Source organism: Engystomops pustulosus, chromosome 6, assembly GCF_040894005.1.
Source record: "Engystomops pustulosus chromosome 6, aEngPut4.maternal, whole genome shotgun sequence".
Taxonomy (NCBI): domain Eukaryota; kingdom Metazoa; phylum Chordata; class Amphibia; order Anura; family Leptodactylidae; genus Engystomops; species Engystomops pustulosus.
Window position 1 is genome coordinate 113,360,329 of NC_092416.1, and position 19,033 is coordinate 113,379,361.

The following is a 19,033-nucleotide window of genomic DNA, read 5'->3' on the forward strand; positions in this document are numbered from 1 at the left end:
CGCTGCGACAGATGTGCCCATATTTTTTTCCTGGAAGCTCGAGTTAGAGATCTGGAGGAAGATCTGGAGCAATCAACAATCTTGAGGGGAGTATTGTGCTCACTGATTGAGCAATAAACGGGATAGCAGTGGAGGGTGGAGAAGAAAGCCAGGGGGACCGGGTAGGTAGCTGGGTTAGACCGGGGTAGAGGGGGTACAAAGGGGACCAAGACGAGGAAGGCCAATTCTGACTCTGAACACCCGAGCAAAATTGCAAGCCCTAGCGAATCCTGCTTTCCCTAATCTTATAGATTTATATCTGGGGCTCAAACCCCTAATCATTGTAAGGTGACTTTCAAATTAAATGAGTCTGTGTCCAGCGCTGGAATTGACTAACTTGAATGAAAAGACAAGACCTGTCCTTGCAGGAAGTTAGCAACAAGACTGATAAGTTTATTGAGGGACGGACATTTATAGAAAACCATAAGGCACTTTACATAAGGCGTGTAATTAGGAAAGCAACAACTATAATTGGGTGTTCTCACCCAGGAAATGTAACACTATTGGATGTAAGCACACAAAGGAGTCTAATACTATTGGCTACATGCAAATACTGAAACTTCCCAGGTGCTCGCCTGGATACCTTCCACTAGGTGGTGCTAGTGAGCACTAAGCCTTTGTTTGCTGAGGGAAACACCCAAACTTCAGTAATCACTACACAAAGTTATATGAAATGAATGCTGAATCTTTAAAATGTCCGACAATACGTAAGATGGCGTCTGAGTCCAGTGTAATATCTTTAACAATTCCCCCCTTTTGAGCTTTGCATGGCCTGTAACTTTTGTCCAGAGTGACCTCCTCAAACTCCAGGTACCCACAGGTAGGCTAAGCCCTTACCTGCTGGACTTGTTAACTCTTCACCAGATCCCCTGGAGGCCAGTCACTCGGGGGTTACAGGCCTGCATACTCAAATTACATAATTGTGTTTCCATAGTTTATGGGTTTATTAACAAGCTGGTTCTTCAACAAGACGGTATCCTCCACACCGGCACTTCTCCTGTCATGGTTCTTACCACCTGGACGGCCATCTGGGACATGGTGGACTTGATGAGGGGGACCACACAACACACAATAAGTGACGAGAGCAAAATCACAATCCCCAATATCACCCCCACTTAAAGGAAACCCTTCCAATCCCCCAACCACAAAGTGAAGGACAAAGTGTCCACCCCAGAGTTTCTCTCGAGTTCCCTGGACAGTCCTTCAATCTCTTCAAGTGCATGGGTAATGGATCCATAGGGGGCGATGTCATCCGGGATGTACATGCGACAAGCCACTCCCACCATCTTACAGACTCCTCCCTTCTCAGCAAGGATCATGTCCAAAGCCGTGCGGTTCTGGGAAGCATCTCGGATACAATCACAAATCTCTGTTGATTACAATAAAACCAGTTAACCCAACCAACATCTTTACTCATAGCTCTCTGGGGAATAATGGACTCTAGACCTGCCCATATCTGATTGTGGGCCTTGTACTTATCTGGGACCCCCCTTGGTGCTCCCACTGTATCTATATAAATGTCGTCATCTAGGTGCTTCTCTCTCAGACCTCCAGAATCCTTTGGGATTCTCCACCTTTACTTTATGTGTCTGATTCAACTTATCCCTGGGGATCACAAGGAAGGAATGCACAAGTTTTATCACAGTACACTCACCTTCCCAGCCTCTAGGCCTGACCTGACTCTCCTATCCCCACAAATCCAGTACACATCAGACACTGCTAATACAGGGTTACCTGTGCTGTCAGTGTTAAAGAAGGTCATTGTCTTGTTGCACAAACCGTAGGTAAAGTCTCCTACCCTGGGGGGCATCCTGGTCACCCCTATAGATACAGTGATAGTCATGGTTGGGGTGTCCCTGAGCATACAGTCACTCAGAAGAAACCAGCTAGCAAGAAGAATAAGTTTGCAATAGTAAGTGTTGGAAGCGTGCTGACTTCCCTCTAGCTTCACAGCCGTGGCACTGGTCAGCAGGACTTGGAAAGGACCGTCGTTGCGAGGCTCCAGACTGTCTCTCTGGTGTCTCTTTACCACCACGTAGTCTCCAGGCTTCAGGTTATGCGTCCTGAGGTCTCTGTCTGGATCTGAAAAAGTAATCAGAAACACTTTTGCGGACCTTTTCCAAGGCCTGGCTCATCTGTATGGCATATTCCACCTGGTTTCCTACCATCAGCTATAGGGTCTATGGGAAGTAGGGGCCTAGTCTGGGTGCATAGCCAAAAAATACTTCAAAGGGGAACAATCCCATCTTTCTGTTGGGGGTGGTCCTAACTGAATGGTGGGCAGCAGGAAAGCACTCGCACCATGGTTTCCCTGTTACTTCCATGGCCTCCCGGTTCTCTAACTTAAGAGTGCCGTTTATTCTCTCAAACCCACAACTAATTCGGGAAGGGGTGTGCAGGGCCTCTTCTACACCCAGGAGGGACAAGGCTTTAGGTCTTTACCTGTCCAGTGAAGTGGGTTCTGCGACCGGACTCTATGGTCTCCGGAAGTCCAAACCTGCAGAAAAATCTCACTCACCAACTTCTTGGTTGCAGCTCTGGCAGTAGCCTTGGTCATGGGAGAAGCTTCTGGCCACCCTGGAAAGAGATCAATGCACACAGGCACGTACTCCTACGTACCACTTTTTGGTAGCTGGATAAAATCCATCTGCAGTCTCTGGAAGGGATACAGCGGCTTGGGTGTCACCTTCCGTGGGGTCTTTACCACCTTACCCGGGTTGTGGCGGGCACAGACTATACAGGCTTTCAATAGTCTAGTGACAGGGGTAGTAATGCCCGGGGTAAACCACTTATGGTTTATGAGCACTAGCATGGCCATTTTGGATGTGTATGTGTCCGTAGGCTACTTGACTTACTGTCGGGTGCAGGGCTCCGGGCAGGCACACCTTCTCTCCCAGCATCCAGGTCCCATAGGCATCTGGGCTCCAGCTTTCCTCCACACTCCCTTCACTTCTGATGACTCTCGGGCCACCAGGGACTGGAACGCCTGTGGATCAAACTTTTAGCTCAGAACTCACCGCTGAGACTTCAGGACAGTCTCTGGGCTCCATCTGTGCAGCTGCCTTCGCCATCCCGTCAGCCACATACTTGCCCTTGGCTTGTGGAGTTACCAAATTGTGTGTGGTTTAACTTTTACTATCCTCACCTCTTGTGGAAGTAAGAGAGCATCCATGAGCTCTTTAACCAGCGTGCCATGCTTAACGGGGGTCCCTGCAGAGGTGAGGAAATCTCTAGCCTTCCATATGGGTTCATAATCGTGTTTAGACCCCAGGACTATACCTTGAATAGATGTTTGCCCTTTTACCTTCCACCAGCTGTAGCACTTCCCTGAGTGCCGTCATCCACCTCCTGCGCTGACCTGTGTGGAGGGAGTGGTTCTGCTTGTACTACCTCATGTGCGCCACTGACCACTGTATATCCAGTGTAGAACCGTCTGTCTTCTCCTGCAGACCTGGAGCCATCTATGAGAAAAAACTCAACATCTGGGTTAATCACCCTTCTCTCCCCCCTCTCTGAATCCTGGAAGACTGGCGACAGAATGAAGGATTCAGAGCTGTGCACCTTATCAGTGTATCCTGGGGCATCAGGAGTGCACACTGGAGTCTGAGCTGTCTGGCCTTGGCTCACATGCTTGCGCTGTACTTGGGTGAGGACACTGTGCAAGGTATGTGGGGTTTCAGTTTGCAACTCACTGACCTTGCTGAGCAGATTGCTGGCTGCAGCTACTGACACCTGAGGGGCTCCCCTCATGACTGAGTCTAACCGGGCCTAATAATGGGCCACTGGGGAGGCCACCACGTTCCTGGACTAGACACCTGTGGCGTGGCCTAGATACTCAATGCAAAATAAAACAAAAGTTTGATCCAGTGGGATGTGCCTAGGGCCAGTGAATTTGTCAGCTTAAGGCTATGGAATGCATCAATTGCCTCCTGACTAAGGGCAAATGGAGAAGAGGCAATTCAATTATCAAGGGGCAACATCAGGCTGGAGGCAGACCTTATCCCAGGCTGCAGGAGCTGGCCAGTCCTAGAATCATGTGAAGAGGCTTAGGGCCTCAGGGCAGGGGCATATTCTGGACTGCCAGCTTCTTCCCTCTGTCAGGTATCTGCCTGTGGCTGAGAAGCAGTGGCCTAGGAAGACCACCTTCTCCTGGCAGTACCGGAGTTTGTCTCAGGAAGCTTTGCAACCCTTCTGGAACAGAAAACACATAAGGTCAATAAATGCATCCTGGCAAACAAAAAACAGTAGGTCCTCCGCATACTGAAAAGGAGAACATCCAGTAAGGGGCCAGTCTGCCAGTCTACTCCCTGTAGGGCCGTGTAGTATGGAGTACTGCCTGGGGGAGTTTTACCCCCCTTGTGGGAATCTGCATCAGGTATACTGGATTACTACACTGGTAAAGGCAAATAGGTCCTGGCAATCCTCCTGTAGGGGCACAGAGAGGAAAACATTTGCCAACAGGGAAGAGTACTACAATGAAAGGCACTAACTCTATTTGGGGGGGGCTTTCAGAAGAGGGGGACTGTTCTTGCTGACATCCTTGTCCATTACCACCCGCCTTGTCCCGCCCTGTTGGGGCCGTCTAGGTTTCCTAGAGTGTGTCTCTTTGTATTCTTATCACAAGCAAATTCCTTTAAAGGAAACCTACCACTTTAAAATGACCCCTCTGACCCACAAATACCTTAAGCTAGCTCAGGATGAGCTGATGCCGGACCATATTTTCAATTAAACCAGAAACCGCTGTATTTGTAGAAACATTATTTTCTTGTGGTAGTAAAATCTCTCTTCGGCGCTTCTATAAGCGTCATACAGCGCGCACCCCGGACCCTGCTCCGCGATCACGCTGTCGTCAGCGCCGCTCCCGTCACTAATTTTGCTGTGCCCGAGAGCCGGTGACGTCACCGAGCTCTCGGGCACACTAGCGCATGCGCACCACCTCCTCCTGGCGCGTCGCGGCCGGATCCCATTGCGCATGGGCGAAGTATAGCGGCGAGCATAGTGGAGGTGGTCTTCTCGGTCTTCTCTCCGAAGCCTCGCGATACTACGAGGCTTCGGGACTTCGCCCATGCGCAATGGGATCCGGCCGCGACGCGCCAGGAGGAGGTGGTGCGCATGCGCTAGTGTGCCCGAGAGCTCGGTGACGTCACCGGCTCTCGGGCACAGCAAAATTAGTGACGGGAGCGGCGCTGACGACAGCGTGATCGCGGAGCAGGGTCCGGGGTGCGCGCTGTATGACGCTTATAGAAGCGCCGAAGAGAGATTTTACTACCACAAGAAAATAATGTTTCTACAAATACAGCGGTTTCTGGTTTAATTGAAAATATGGTCCGGCATCAGCTCATCCTGAGCTAGCTTAAGGTATTTGTGGGTCAGAGGGGTCATTTTAAAGTGGTAGGTTTCCTTTAAGTCTTTTAGATTGTCAGCTCTGTTTCCCCCACTCAACACAGATGCTTTCTGTGTGCTTCAAGGCCACTTCTCACAGACATAGATAAGACAAAGCAAAGCCCAGCTGCCCACAGATCTCCCCCTGATTAACTCTTTCAACTCCAGAAAGCAGGTACCAGAGACATTGCAACACTTTTTCTACTAATTTTTCTGCAATTGTCAGAATCAAATAAGTTTTAAAATAAAATAAACAAACAAACAGCGTTGCACACTCAAGACCCTTAGCAAATGTTTGAAATTGGTGAAAATATTCACCTGCCGGCATTTTATTTATATTTCAAACGTCCGCCAGGATGCCTCAAGGGTGAAGCTGCTGCTATCCTACAACCAGCCTACAGTATAGAGTTATAGGCAATTAACTTTCAGGGACTTGAAAAGAATATACTGTCTTAAGATGGCCGCCACTGAAAAATGGTAGGGCGTGTCATCTTCTCTAACCCCCAGATACGGGGGTGGAGTCTAAGAGGGTGCTCTTCTGCATTCCAAAAGATTTTTTTTTTTTTTTAATGAGCACTCTCTAGGATTCCTGTCCCTCTGCCCTAGTCCGTCCGTAGTCACTGGTCTAAGTCTCCAGTAATCAACCCCATCCACTTTCCTTTGTCATTAACTCTCTACTTACATCAAAACAACCTTCTGCCTGGGTGTGCCACTTTTTGTCTTTGAGCCAGCCACCATTTTCATCAAGTGCTGTCTCCTACCTCTGCACACTCAGGGAATCATCTAACATACCCAAAGACTTCAATACCTCATAACTTCCTTTTACCCACTCTTTACCTTTCCTGTGTTACACTATGTCAGTTGCCTTTTTAGGTCTGCAGTGTCCAGCTACAGTCTTACTTTGCTCACTACCCATTTTGTGGAATACCTGATTTTGTTCAAGGGCTATAGATATCCTCCGTACATACAGCTCCAGACTACCCCGCTAACTATCAGTAAGTACAAATTAGAGACCTTCACACAATATTTCAGAAATCAAGGAGTTAACGCTCAACTGTAAAATTCCCGTCAGTGTCCTTCCTGCCTCTACTGTCCTTTCCGCATCACGGGGCCGCATCAATCCCGAAGGAACGATACGTAAATTTGGCCAGAATTTGTCTCTGCAAACTTCCAGATTCTATCCGCGCTTACATGAACAAAATCTCAACACCATCACAAACTTTCTGAACTGTCTCAACAATCCACAAGAGGGCACTGCAGACCTTTTTCTACAACATACATTGTCACGTCCAGTCTCTGTCGGTCACCGTACAAGTGATCCTTTGCCGAAATCATCGTGAACATACTATTATATATGGACATGTAAGGCAAAGTACATAATATCACACAAGGAGATGACCTTACCCAGTCCCTTTCAGCCAGTGAAACAGAACTACAGTCAAGGTAGACAAAAATAGACTTGACTTACCCCGACGAGCGCTCATTGTCAGTTCTGGTCACTGGCCGCCTGGACTCTTGCGGAGGTCACCTCGATGGTTAGATGTCCATAAAAGTATGGCCAGCCAGGAGACGCCAATTCTTATAGATTTATATCTGGTGCTCAAACCCCTAATCATTGTAAGGTGACTTTCAAATTAAATGAGTCTGTGTCCAGCGCTGGAATTGACTAACTTGAATGAAAAGACAAGACCTGTCCTTGCAGGAAGTTAGCAACAAGACTGATAAGTTTATTGAGGGACGGACATTTATAGAAAACCATAAGGCACTTTACATAAGGCGTGTAATTAGGAAAGCAACAACTATAATTGGGTGTTCTCACCCAGGAAATGTAACACTATTGGATGTAAGCACACAAAGGAGTCTAATACTATTGGCTACATGCAAATACTGAAACTTCCCAGGTGCTCGCCTGGATACCTTCCACTAGGTGGTGCTAGTGAGCACTAAGCCTTTAATTGCTGAGGGAAACGCCCAAACTTCAGTAATCATTACACAAAGTTATATGAAATGAATGCTGAATCTTTAAAATGTCCGACAATACGTAAGATGGCGTCTGAGTCCAGTGTAATATCTTTAACACTAACGTCCGGGGGAGCAGCCCAGCTAGTAGTAGGTGGGATGGTAGTGCAGGAAAGCCAAGACAGTTAGTGGTTCTAGCAGACTCTATAATCAGGAAGACAGAATAATTTTTTGCCAAGACCGCCTCAACCGAATGGTTTGCTGTCTCCTCGGTGCCAGAGTTCGACATGTGGTGGAAAGAGTAGATAAATTACTGGGAGGGACGGGGATGACCCAGCTATCCTTTTCCATGACATAATAGATGGTGGGTGGAGGAGCCTAAAGAATATTCTTAAAGAATTGGGTTCAAAGCTTAAAGGGAAATCGTCACCACATTTTTCACAAATACAGGTAGCGACAGGTTCCCATAGAGCCCTGGTAACTAACTGACAGCTTTCTTTTAGCTAAAAATTATTCCACTGAGATTCCCATATATTCAGCTTTATCATTTTACCTGGTATCTAAGCATGGCTACAGTGAGTCATGTCCTCCTCGGGCTGAATCCAGCAGCTCCTCTCCATCCCATCTCTGTATGCAGCTGTAATGTCATGTGACCAGGGTGACCTCATCGTAGGTCCTTTAGATTTTTAGCATTCGAAAACTATACACCAAGCATATATCTCATGAAATCACAGCAGCCTACATGGCGAGGGGTAAAAGTCCATGCAGGCTGCTGTGATTGTTTTATGTGGTCAGATATGTACATGAGGTACCTGTGCCATGCGGGACAACGGGAGCTCAAGGAGCCAAGCACAGAAGCCTGGGGTACACCACTCATAACTGGTGACCATGCTGCGTAGGAATCATTGACCACAACTGGATACGATCCTTCAGCTAGTTTTCAATCCAAATGTAAAATGTTGGCACTTTGCGATAAATAAGCGGGTCTTTGTTGTAGTTTGGGCACTCGGCCTCTAAAAGGTTCGCCATCACTGCAATAGACTATATTAGCTGTGTTCACTACTATATATCAGACTTTGAAGCCATTTGCTGGTCTATATATATAAAAATATAGCATCACATTTATAATACTGTGTATATATATATTATACAGTACTTAATAGTATCAACACACACAATGACTCACATTGCCCAAGGTGCTTGCGGCAGTTTTTTATCAGGCTTTGCACACTCTTTTCAGTACAAGCTGCTTGCACATGTATTTATAAAGTGTCCGCACCACATACCCTTTTGTGTCGTGACTGCACTATTCTTCGTGCAACACAAATGTCTGGACTGAAGGGGGCGTTCCGGTGCTCAGTCAGACCGTGAACCACATTTATCATGCAAAGTCTGACAGAAATGTGTTGTACGCCCCATGTTAAAGATGCACCAAAAGAAGTTAGTGCACTCTTTCGGGGCAGTGCAGGGGACACCAGATGAAGAATGGGCACCAGGTTTCCAGAATCTGGCGCACACTACACAGGCAAAGTGCACATAGTGCAGTGTGCACTGCTTTTAGTAAATTTGGGCAAATAAATCCATATATTCCATGGTGCACTCCAATTGTGTATAGCACAGAATAACATGAAGTCTACACTGTAAGTGATCCTGTAGATCATCTCTGGCAGAGGACACAGAGATTTTCTAAGCAGATACCTGCACAGCTGCCAGGGATCCTCCACTTCCAGGCTGGGCTTGTGAGGGGTTAGAGGAGGGCCATAGACAGAAGAAAAGGGTAGAGCCACAGAATGGGTAGGCAGAGACTGGCAGACTTGGAGGGCATCGGTGTACCTTGTATAGAGAAGAGGGGCAGCTGGCTACAGTCCAGAGGAAGTGACCAGCTATCAAGCAGTGCTTGCAGCCATAGCACACTAGTCACTGAATGTACTGGGTGTGGGAACTTGCCAAGGAGCCGCACCCTCTGACCCAGAGGCAGAAACCAGTTCTGTGTCCGCTGACATCCGGCCCCCGCAAAAAGTCTGCGCTCAGTCACCCTATATCTACCTCTATAGCCCGCATGGTAGAAGGGCAGCGAATAACACAGCCTCTTACATGCAGTTTCACATCAGCAGTGTGAAAGGAGCTTGGTTACTGGTGTTTAAGACACTGCATCACGTGTCCTGCTGATGATATCTCCCTCCTTTGCAGGGTTGCAGCACGTGCTGGACTGCTCGGCCTGCCGCTACCGGGCGTAACTGCCAAGCATACTTTTATTTATTTTGGCGAGTAATGGCGCCCCATAATGCATCTATGATGCTTGGTGAGGTGTTAATGCGACCTCTGGACACCAAGCTGTGTAATGTAATACAGTCTATGGAGGCTGCAGGGTGACTTGGACAAACTGGTATGGACTCTCGGGATAGGGTAATGAACACTGTATCCATGTGGTGAGGCAGGAGTGAATAGCGCATATCTGGCCACCACTGCCAAAATGTGAGATGGTCGTATCCGGGGAAGCGATCTCGTTTCTAAGGTACAATATGGCAACATTTATGAGAAATTATCTATATACAAGAACATTTTTTTTTAATAACATCCAATTGAAGAAATGTTTACATATGACAAATGAATTTAATCAAATGTATCATACTATTATAGTATATAAGGCTGGAAAAAGACGCAAGTCCATCAAGTCCAAACTTTAAGAATTAAATAAATGTTTTATCCCCATAACCCGTGATATTTTTCTCTCCAGAAAGGCATCCAGGCCTCTCTTGAACATGTACATAGAGTCCGCCATAACAACCTCCTGCGGCAGAGAGTTCCATAATCTCACTGCTCGTACAGTAAAGAACCTTTGTATATGTTGATGGTAAAATCGCCTCTCCTCTAGGCGTAGAGGATGCCCCCTTGTCCTGGTCACAGGCCTAGGTATAAAAAGATCTTTGGAGAGATCCTTGTACTGTCCATTCAGGTATTTGTACATTGTAATGAGGTCTCCCCTCAGTCGTCTTTTTTCTAAACTGAATAATCCCAAATTCCCCCATTCCCCTAATAATCTTGGTTGCTCTCCTCTGCACCCGTTCCAGCTCTACTAAATCCTTTTTATACACTGGTGACCAAAACTGTACACAATATTCCATGTGTGGTCTGACAAGGGATTTGTATAAGGGCAAAACTATGTCTTTATCATGAGAGTCTATTCCTCTCTTGATACATCCCATAATTTTATTTGCTTTAGCAGCAGCCACCTGGCTCTGGTCACTAAAATTAAGTTTACCATCCACCAATACCCCCAAGTCCTTTTCAGCTTCAGTTTTACTAAGTAATTGACCGTTTAGAGCATAATTATACTTTTTGTTTCCATGGCCCAAGTGCATAACTTTACATTTATCTACATTAAACCTCATCAACCGTTTCTCTGCCCAGTCCTCAAGCTTCCACAAATCCCTCTGTAATGCTAAACTATCGACCTCAGTATTTATTACTTTACACAACTTAGTATCATCTGCAAATATTGAAACTTGACTGTGTAAACCCCCTACAAGGTCATTAATAAAAATATTAAAAAGAAGTGGCCCCAATACTGACCCCTGTGGCACTCCACTGGTAACAAAAACCCAATCTGAGAATGTGCCATTAATGACCACCCTCTGTTTTCTATCACTAAGCCAATTACTTACCCAAATACACAGATTTTCTCCTATTCCCAGCAGTCTCATTTTATATACCAACCTTTTATGTGGCACGGTGTCAAATGCCTTTGAAAAGTCCAGATATACAACATCCACAGCGAATGCCCAGATGGGAATACCCCTTTAAAAATACTCATTATTAAGGAATCCTTCCTTTGCCAAAGATGGCAACAGTTCGTAGTGTCTTAGTAGCAGTTCACATATTGCACATTTTTATTACGATTGGTTGTTACATCTTCACACTAGTGATCGTATCTGGTACACAGCCTGGGTGCTGTCATGAGACATTAATAGATAATAATCTTATTGACCCATCTACTTTCCAGGAATAGAATGTAATCATCTTTATTTCTACTGAGAAGTCAACTTACTGTGGTTTTACAGCAAGTTCCAGTAACTTCATTACTCAAAAGACTTAAAGGGGTTATTCCACGAAACAATTGACTGCAAAAAGTTGTCAAAGAGGTTAAAATATTTCAAAAATCTATTTGTAATGGTTACCTGGAATTAAAGATACCTTTCTTTTTGTTATTATGATGCTTGTTCAGCCTCTATTCTGCTCCACACAGAAGCAGATGTGGGAGGGGCCTAGCCAGGCACATGCACAGCACTGACAGCGGCAGTTATTGCACAACTCAGCGCAACAGAGCGCTCAGCCTTCAGAGTCTCCTTCCACCTGCTGTGCTCAAATAGTCCCTGCATTTACTGATCCAATAGAAATGTGTCATACGCCCCATGTTAAAAGTGCACCAAAAAATATTTACACTTTACTGTCCGCGTGACCTAACATGATGCTGTGAGAATACATTGAATTGCAACAAAATCTCTAGATAGATAGATATTTATGAGATAGATAGATATGAGATGGATAGAAAGATGAAAGGTGATATATAATAGGATAACTTGGATAGATAAATATGTGACAGCTTCTCACATGTTACTGATCTTTAGCTACTTCCCTGCTAGTCAGTGACAGGGGCCCCTTTGCAGGACAGCAGGGTAACATGGAGGGACAGTGAATGGTGGAGAGTACAGGAGGAGGACTGCATCAGGAGAGGTCAGAGCTCAGCCTGTTACTTGTGTTTTCTCTGCAGCCTCCTGTGTGACCTGACTAATGGTGGAGGGAGGAGAGGGCTGCTACATTGCCATGATCCATGTTAGGGGAGGACTCCTCCGGGCAGCAGATATTCATGTCTGGCTGCAGTTACCTTGTATCTGCTGCTGGAAGCTCCTGAGGAGCTGGTAAGCAGTGGCCATCACAGCACAATCCCTGCCCCTCCTCTCTCACCTCCTATTGTCTGCAGTGTGTCAGCTGATCTCTCAGTGTGGAGAGGAGCTGTGAGCCTGTGGAGTGATCTGTAGTGCAGAGCAGCTGACTGACTCCTTGTGCACAGACTCGGCCAGATCAGCTGTAGCTCAGGACGGGACACAGCTACCAGCAGGGGGCGCCAGCAACCAGGACAAAAGGAGTTCTCAGTAAGCCTGCAGATTTTGTAATAAGTGTAAATGGTGAAAGTACTTGTCACAATGCATTGGACCCAATTACAGCCATTTGCTATGGTGACACAACCCCTTTAAAGGAAAACTAACCTTCATTTTAAAAATGCTTTAACTTTCATTCTTCAAAAAGCCATTGTTGCTCGTATTTCTGAGCAAATACTACGGAGCAGCTGATTTCTGCCACCTGTGAGGGTGTCTGGAGATATATTTCACATGTAGTGATTCCTGGCTACAGGGAGATTACTAAATTTTCTGTTACTCATCTAGTAAAATAACATTTCCGTAAAGGTTTATTCAGAACCTGTGAGTTCACATGTGTTTGTGCTTGAAATTAAGGTGAACTACAAGTGAATGACCGTATTGAGTAGAAGCACCTTTTGAGCAAGTACTGCCATGAGTTGATACCAGAAGAAATGGAGAGACTGGCACCACCTGAACACAGGCACAGAACAGAGTCCAAGTCCGACAGTCGCAGCCACGCATTGGAACCGGCAAACAAGACAATACTGCTGCGGGGTGCTCGTCCAGGCTTCACAGTAGAAACTAATCCAACATCCATAGAAAAAGAAAGCGGCACTCACCGGTCACAAGCAGGAGAACCTTATTGAGGGAAGAATCAATTCTCAATAAAGTTCTCCTGCTTGTGACCGGTGAGTGCCGCCTTCTTTTTCTATGGATGTTGGACTGCCATGAGTTGTCTTGGGAATGATGCAACAAGTTTTTCAACCCCGCGGTTGAAAAACTTGTTGCATCATTCCCAAGACAACTTATGGCAGTCCCACATCCATAGAAAAAGAAAGCACCCCCCCCCCCCCCCCAAGTTCCCTCATGTTGGACTGTAAACTTTGGTGGACAGCTATTTTCATTACATTCCAGAAATTCTAAACTGGGTGTAGGTCAGGACTGTCTGGGGGCCAGAGCCTAGCTCTGAGTAGGGTTGCATGATGCAGAACGGTTCAATACTGGGTCTTGTACTTGCGGTACTGAAAGGCTTCTACTGTTTTACCGACTCCTTGTATCTGTCTGCAGAGGATTCCCATAGAGGAGACACTGGCAGGGAATCCTTTTAGGAGATGTGTCAGGTTAGCTGGAGAGCAGGGACCACGTCATTAGGGAAATATGAGAAATGTCCATGTACGGTGTCTCTACATCTCCCACGGCTTCCCCAGACACAAGACTTTAAATTATGGGCAGCACTGTGGCTCAGTGGTTAGCACTACAGCCTTGCACTGCTGGAGTCCCAGGTTCAAGTACCATACACATCAACATCTGCAAAGAGTTTGTATGTTCACTCTGTGTATGGGTGCACGGGTTTCCTCCAGTTTCCTACCACACTCCAAAACATACTGGCAGGTTGATTAGATTGTGAGCCCATTGGTGACAGGGACTGATTTGGCAAGCTCTGTGCAGCGCTGCGGAATCTGTGTGAGCTATTTTAAATAATAATTATTAACCGGTTAAGGACCGGGCCCTTTCCCGTTTTTTCATTTCCATTTTTCACTCCCCACCTTCAAAAATCTATAACTTTTTTATTTTTACACGTTAAAAGCTATGTGACGGCTCGTTTTTTGCGTAACAAATTGCACTTCATAGTGATCGCATTGAATATTCCATGCCATGTACTGGGAAGCGGGAAAAAAATTCCAAATGCAGGGAAAATTGTGAAAAAACGCATTTGTGTCGTATTCTTGTGGGCTTGGATATTACGGCTTTCACTTCACGCCACAAATGACGCATCTAATTTATTCTTTGGGTCAGTACGATTACTGGGATACCAAATTTGTATAGGTTTTATAATGTTTTCATACATTTTACAAAAATTAAATCCTCATGAACAAAAATTTTTTTTTTATTTTGCTGTTTTCTTGTGCTTATAACTTTTCCATACTTCGTTGTATGGAGTTGAGGGTGGTGTCATCTTTTGCGACTTTTGATGATGTTTTCAATGATATTATTTTTAGGACTGTACGACCTTTTGATCACTTTTTATAGAATTTTTAATTTTTTTTAAATGGCAAAAAAGTGCCAGTTTTGACTTTGGACGCGATTTTCTGTTACGGGGTTAAACGCAGTGATAAATAGTTATTATATTTTGATAGATCAGGCATTTTCGGACGCGGCGATACCTAATGTGTTTATGATTTTTACTGTTTATTTATATTTATATCAGTTCTAGGGAAAGGGGGGTGATTTGAATTTTTAGGTTTTTTTATTAATTTTTTTTTTTTACTTTTTTTTTTTTTTACTATTTTTCAGACTCCCTAGGGTACTTTAACCCTAGGTTGTCTGATCGATCCTACCATATACTGCCATACTACAGTATGGCAGTATATGGGGATTTTACTCCTCATACATTACAATGTGCTGGTAGCACATTGTAATGAATGGGTTAACCCGAAGTAGCTTCGGGTCTTCGTGAGACCCGAAGCTACCATGGCGACGGATCGCCGCTCCCCTATGACGTCACAGGGAGCGGTGATCCTAGGAAAGATGGCGGCGCCCATGCAAGAAAACACCCGCGATCGGTGCCGGCACCGATCGCGGGTGTTACCGGTAAGCCTTTGCTGCAATATGCAGCAGAGACTTACCGGCTATGGAGTGGGCTCGGCCCGCGAGCCCTCTCCATGCATCGGAACGCGACCGCCGCCGTGAATACACGGCGGGCGGTCGCGAACCGGTTAATTAAATTTTTGTCCAGCCCGGGATTTGAATCCACAACCTCCACACCTGCCATAGCCACAGGACAGAGCCTCTATCCACTAGACCAGTGGTGGCGAACCTATGGCACGGGTGCCAGAGGCGGCACTCCAAGCCCTTTCTGTGGGCACTTGGGCCATCACCCCAGCACACCAGACAGTACTCAAAAATTCTTCCTGCAGTTGCAAGCCACTTAAAAGATGCTGCTTTCAGTCATATTTTGATACTTGTTTCACTATTTAGAACTGTAGGAAGAGGGAGAATGAGTAGACAGGGCCGAATTATCTATGGAGGACCTCCTGCTGGCCCCATGATTCTTGGTTTACAGACTGGAAAGAAGTTAAAATGATGAAAATTTTCCATCTTTCTACTGTGTTGCTGTCCTCAAGAGGGCAATCTGATTGAAAGTTGTTGAAGAACAGGAAGCAATAACTTACTGCTTTAATTTTTGGTTGGCACCTCCTGGCAAAACACTGGTAAACTGTTACTGATCGCATGTGTTTCAATGGAAATGTATGTTTATTGGGCTGAGCCCTGCCCACAGATGTTTGCATTACCTTTCTAAATGAAATGTAAACGCTCCATACAACTGCACCCTAAACATTCAGATAATGTGTTTTTTTTCTTTTCTTGTGGGTGCATTCACAAGTGGCATACTGGATGTTTCAAAACGTGTGCGCATGCGTTTTTAACCCCTTAATGACCGTCCTATCGGGATTCTACTTCGGTCATTAAGTGTACTTCTTCTGACGCAACGCCTTTCTATGGCGGCGAGTCAGAAGAAGATTTCGGGACATCAGGTCAGTCTGGTGCCGGTCTCGGTCTGTGATGTTTTCTTGTTTAATAAATTAGCAAAAATATCTATATTTCTGTTTTATATCAGTCAAGATTGGGTACAGAGTGTAAAAAAGAACTTTTTTGATCTCACCGGTTGGCTGCATTAAAACGGAATGAAAAATTTATAGGATTCTGAATAGTTAACCTACCCCCTGTACATGAGGCTGTGTGCTAGCTGCTTTTTTTTTTTTTTTTTCTACAGCTAACACACATCCCCATTTACATCTATGGGCTCACGTACAAGGCTGTGGATTCCACAGCCCTGTAAATGAACGTTGTGCAGCCTTTTTAATTTTTTTTATTGTTATTAGTGTGTGAGCAGACCTCACCTGCCAATGACAGATGGGCCACAAACCGCTCATGCCTTATTTGGTATACCAATCCACACTCTGATTGGGCATACTGACAGGAGAAGCCTTCTAATACTGCCAGCCTGCCCCCAGTAGTATACTGCCAGCCTGCCCCCAGTAGTATACTGCCAGCCTGCCCCCAGTAGTATACTGCCAGCCTGCCCCCAGTAGTATACTGCCAGCCTGCCCCCAGTAGTATACTGCCAGCCTGCCCCCAGTAGTATACTGCCAGCCTGCCCCCAGTAGTATACTGGCAGCCTGCCCCAGTAGTATACTGGCAGCCTGCCCCCAGTAGTATACTGGCAGCCTGCCCCCAGTAGTATACTGGCAGCCTGCCCCCAGTAGTATACTGGCAGCCTGCCCCCAGTAGTATACTGGCAGCCTGCCCCCAGTAGTATACTGGCAGCCTGCCCCCAGTAGTATACTGGCAGCCTGCCCCCAGTAGTATACTGGCAGCCTGCCCCCAGTAGTATACTGGCAGCCTGCCCCCAGTAGTATACTGGCAGCCTGCCCCCAGTAGTATACTGGCAGCCTGCCCCCAGTAGTATACTGGCAGCCTGCCCCCAGTAGTATACTGGCAGCCTGCCCCCAGTAGTATACTGGCAGCCTGCCCCCAGTAGTATACTGGCAGCCTGCCCCCAGTAGTATACTGGCAGCCTGCCCCCAGTAGTATACTGGCAGCCTGCCCCCAGTAGTATACTGGCAGCCTGCCCCCAGTAGTTTACTGGCAGCCTGCCCCCAGTAGTTTACTGGCAGCCTGCCCCCAGTAGTATACGGGCAGTCTAGCCTGCCCCCAGTAGTATACTGGCAGCCTGCCCCCAGTAGAATACTGGCAGCCTGCCCCCAGTAGTTTACTGGCAGCCTGCCCCCAGTAGTTTACTGGCAGCCTGCCCCCAGTAGTTTACTGGCAGCCTGCCCCCAGTAGTATACTGGCAGCCTGCCCCCAGTAGTATACTGGCAGTCTAGCCTGCCCCCAGTAGTATACTGGCAGCCTACCCTGCCCCCAGTAGTATACTGCCAGCCCAGCCTGCCCCCCCCAGTAGTATACTGCCAGCCCAGCCTGCCCCCCCAGTAGTATACAGCCAGCCTGCCCCCCCAGTAGTATACAGCCAACCCAGCCTGCCCCCCCCAGTAGTATACAGCCAGCCCAGCCTGCCCCCCCAGTAGTATACAGCCAGCCCAGCCTGCCCCCCCAGTAGTATACAGCCAGCCCAGCCTGCCCCCCCAGTAGTATACAGCCAGCCCAGCCTGCCCCCCCAGTAGTATACTGCCAGCCCAGCCTGCCCCCCCCAGTAGTATACAGCCAGCCTGCCCCCCCAGTAGTATACAGCCAGCCTGCCCCCCCAGTAGTATACAGCCAACCCAGCCTGCCCCCCCAGTAGTATACAGCCAGCCCAGCCTGCCCCCCCAGTAGTATACAGCCAGCCCAGCCTGCCCCCCCAGTAGTATACAGCCAGCCCAGCCTGCCCCCCCAGTAGTATACAGCCAGCCCAGCCTGCCCCCCCAGTAGTATACAGCCAGCCCAGCCTGCCCCCCCAGTAGTATACAGCCAGCCCAGCCTGCCCCCCCAGTAGTATACAGCCAGCCCAGCCTGCCCCCCCAGTAGTATACAGCCAGCCCAGCCTGCCCCCCCAGTAGTATACAGCCAGCCCAGCCTGCCCCCCCAGTAGTATACAGCCAGCCCAGCCTGCCCCCCCAGTAGTATACAGCCAGCCCAGCCTGCCCCCCCAGTAGTATACAGCCAGCCCAGCCTGCCCCCCAGTAGTATACAGCCAGCCCAGCCTGCCCCCCCAGTAGTATACAGCCAGCCCAGCCTGCCCCCCCAGTAGTATACAGCCAGCCCAGCCTGCCCCCCCAGTAGTATACAGCCAGCCCAGCCTGCCCCCCCAGTAGTATACAGCCAGCCCAGCCTGCCCCCCCAGTAGTATACTGCCAGCCCAGCCTGCCCCCCCCAGTAGTATACAGCCAGCCTGCCCCCCCAGTAGTATACAGCCAGCCTGCCCCCCCAGTAGTATACAGCCAACCCAGCCTGCCCCCCCAGTAGTATACAGCCAGCCCAGCCTGCCCCCCCAGTAGTATACAGCCAGCCCAGCCTGCCCCCCCAGTAGTATACAGCCAGCCCAGCCTGCCCCCCCAGTAGTATACAGCCAGCCCAGCCTGCCCCCCCAGTAGTATACAGCCAGCCCAGCCTGCCCCCCCAGTAGTATACAGCCAGCCCAGCCTGCCCCCCCAGTAGTATACAGCCAGCCCAGCCTGCCCCCCCAGTAGTATACAGCCAGCCCAGCCTGCCCCCCCAGTAGTATACAGCCAGCCCAGCCTGCCCCCCCAGTAGTATACAGCCAGCCCAGCCTGCCCCCCCAGTAGTATACAGCCAGCCCAGCCTGCCCCCCCAGTAGTATACAGCCAGCCCAGCCTGCCCCCCAGTAGTATACAGCCAGCCCAGCCTGCCCCCCCAGTAGTATACAGCCAGCCCAGCCTGCCCCCCCAGTAGTATACAGCCTGCCCCCCCCAGTAGTATACAGCCAGCCCAGCCTGCCCCCCCCCAGTAGTATACAGCCAGCCCAGCCTGCCCCCCCCCCCAGTAGTATACAG

General features: G+C 47.9%; 1 protein-coding gene and 1 long non-coding RNA gene across 3 annotated transcripts in view; one reads left to right on the forward strand and one right to left on the reverse strand.

Annotated features, from left to right (window-relative positions):
* Positions 1-19,033, forward strand: part of PTPN1 (protein tyrosine phosphatase non-receptor type 1) — a 67,454-nt gene that overhangs the window by 12,517 nt on the left and 35,904 nt on the right. The window lies entirely within an intron of this gene.
* LOC140064091 (uncharacterized) lies at positions 412-4,646 on the reverse strand. Its single transcript, XR_011847698.1, has 2 exons — positions 2,482-4,646; positions 412-2,121 (listed from the first exon to the last, which is right to left on the reverse strand). It is a non-coding gene; the product is annotated as an uncharacterized lncRNA (long non-coding RNA).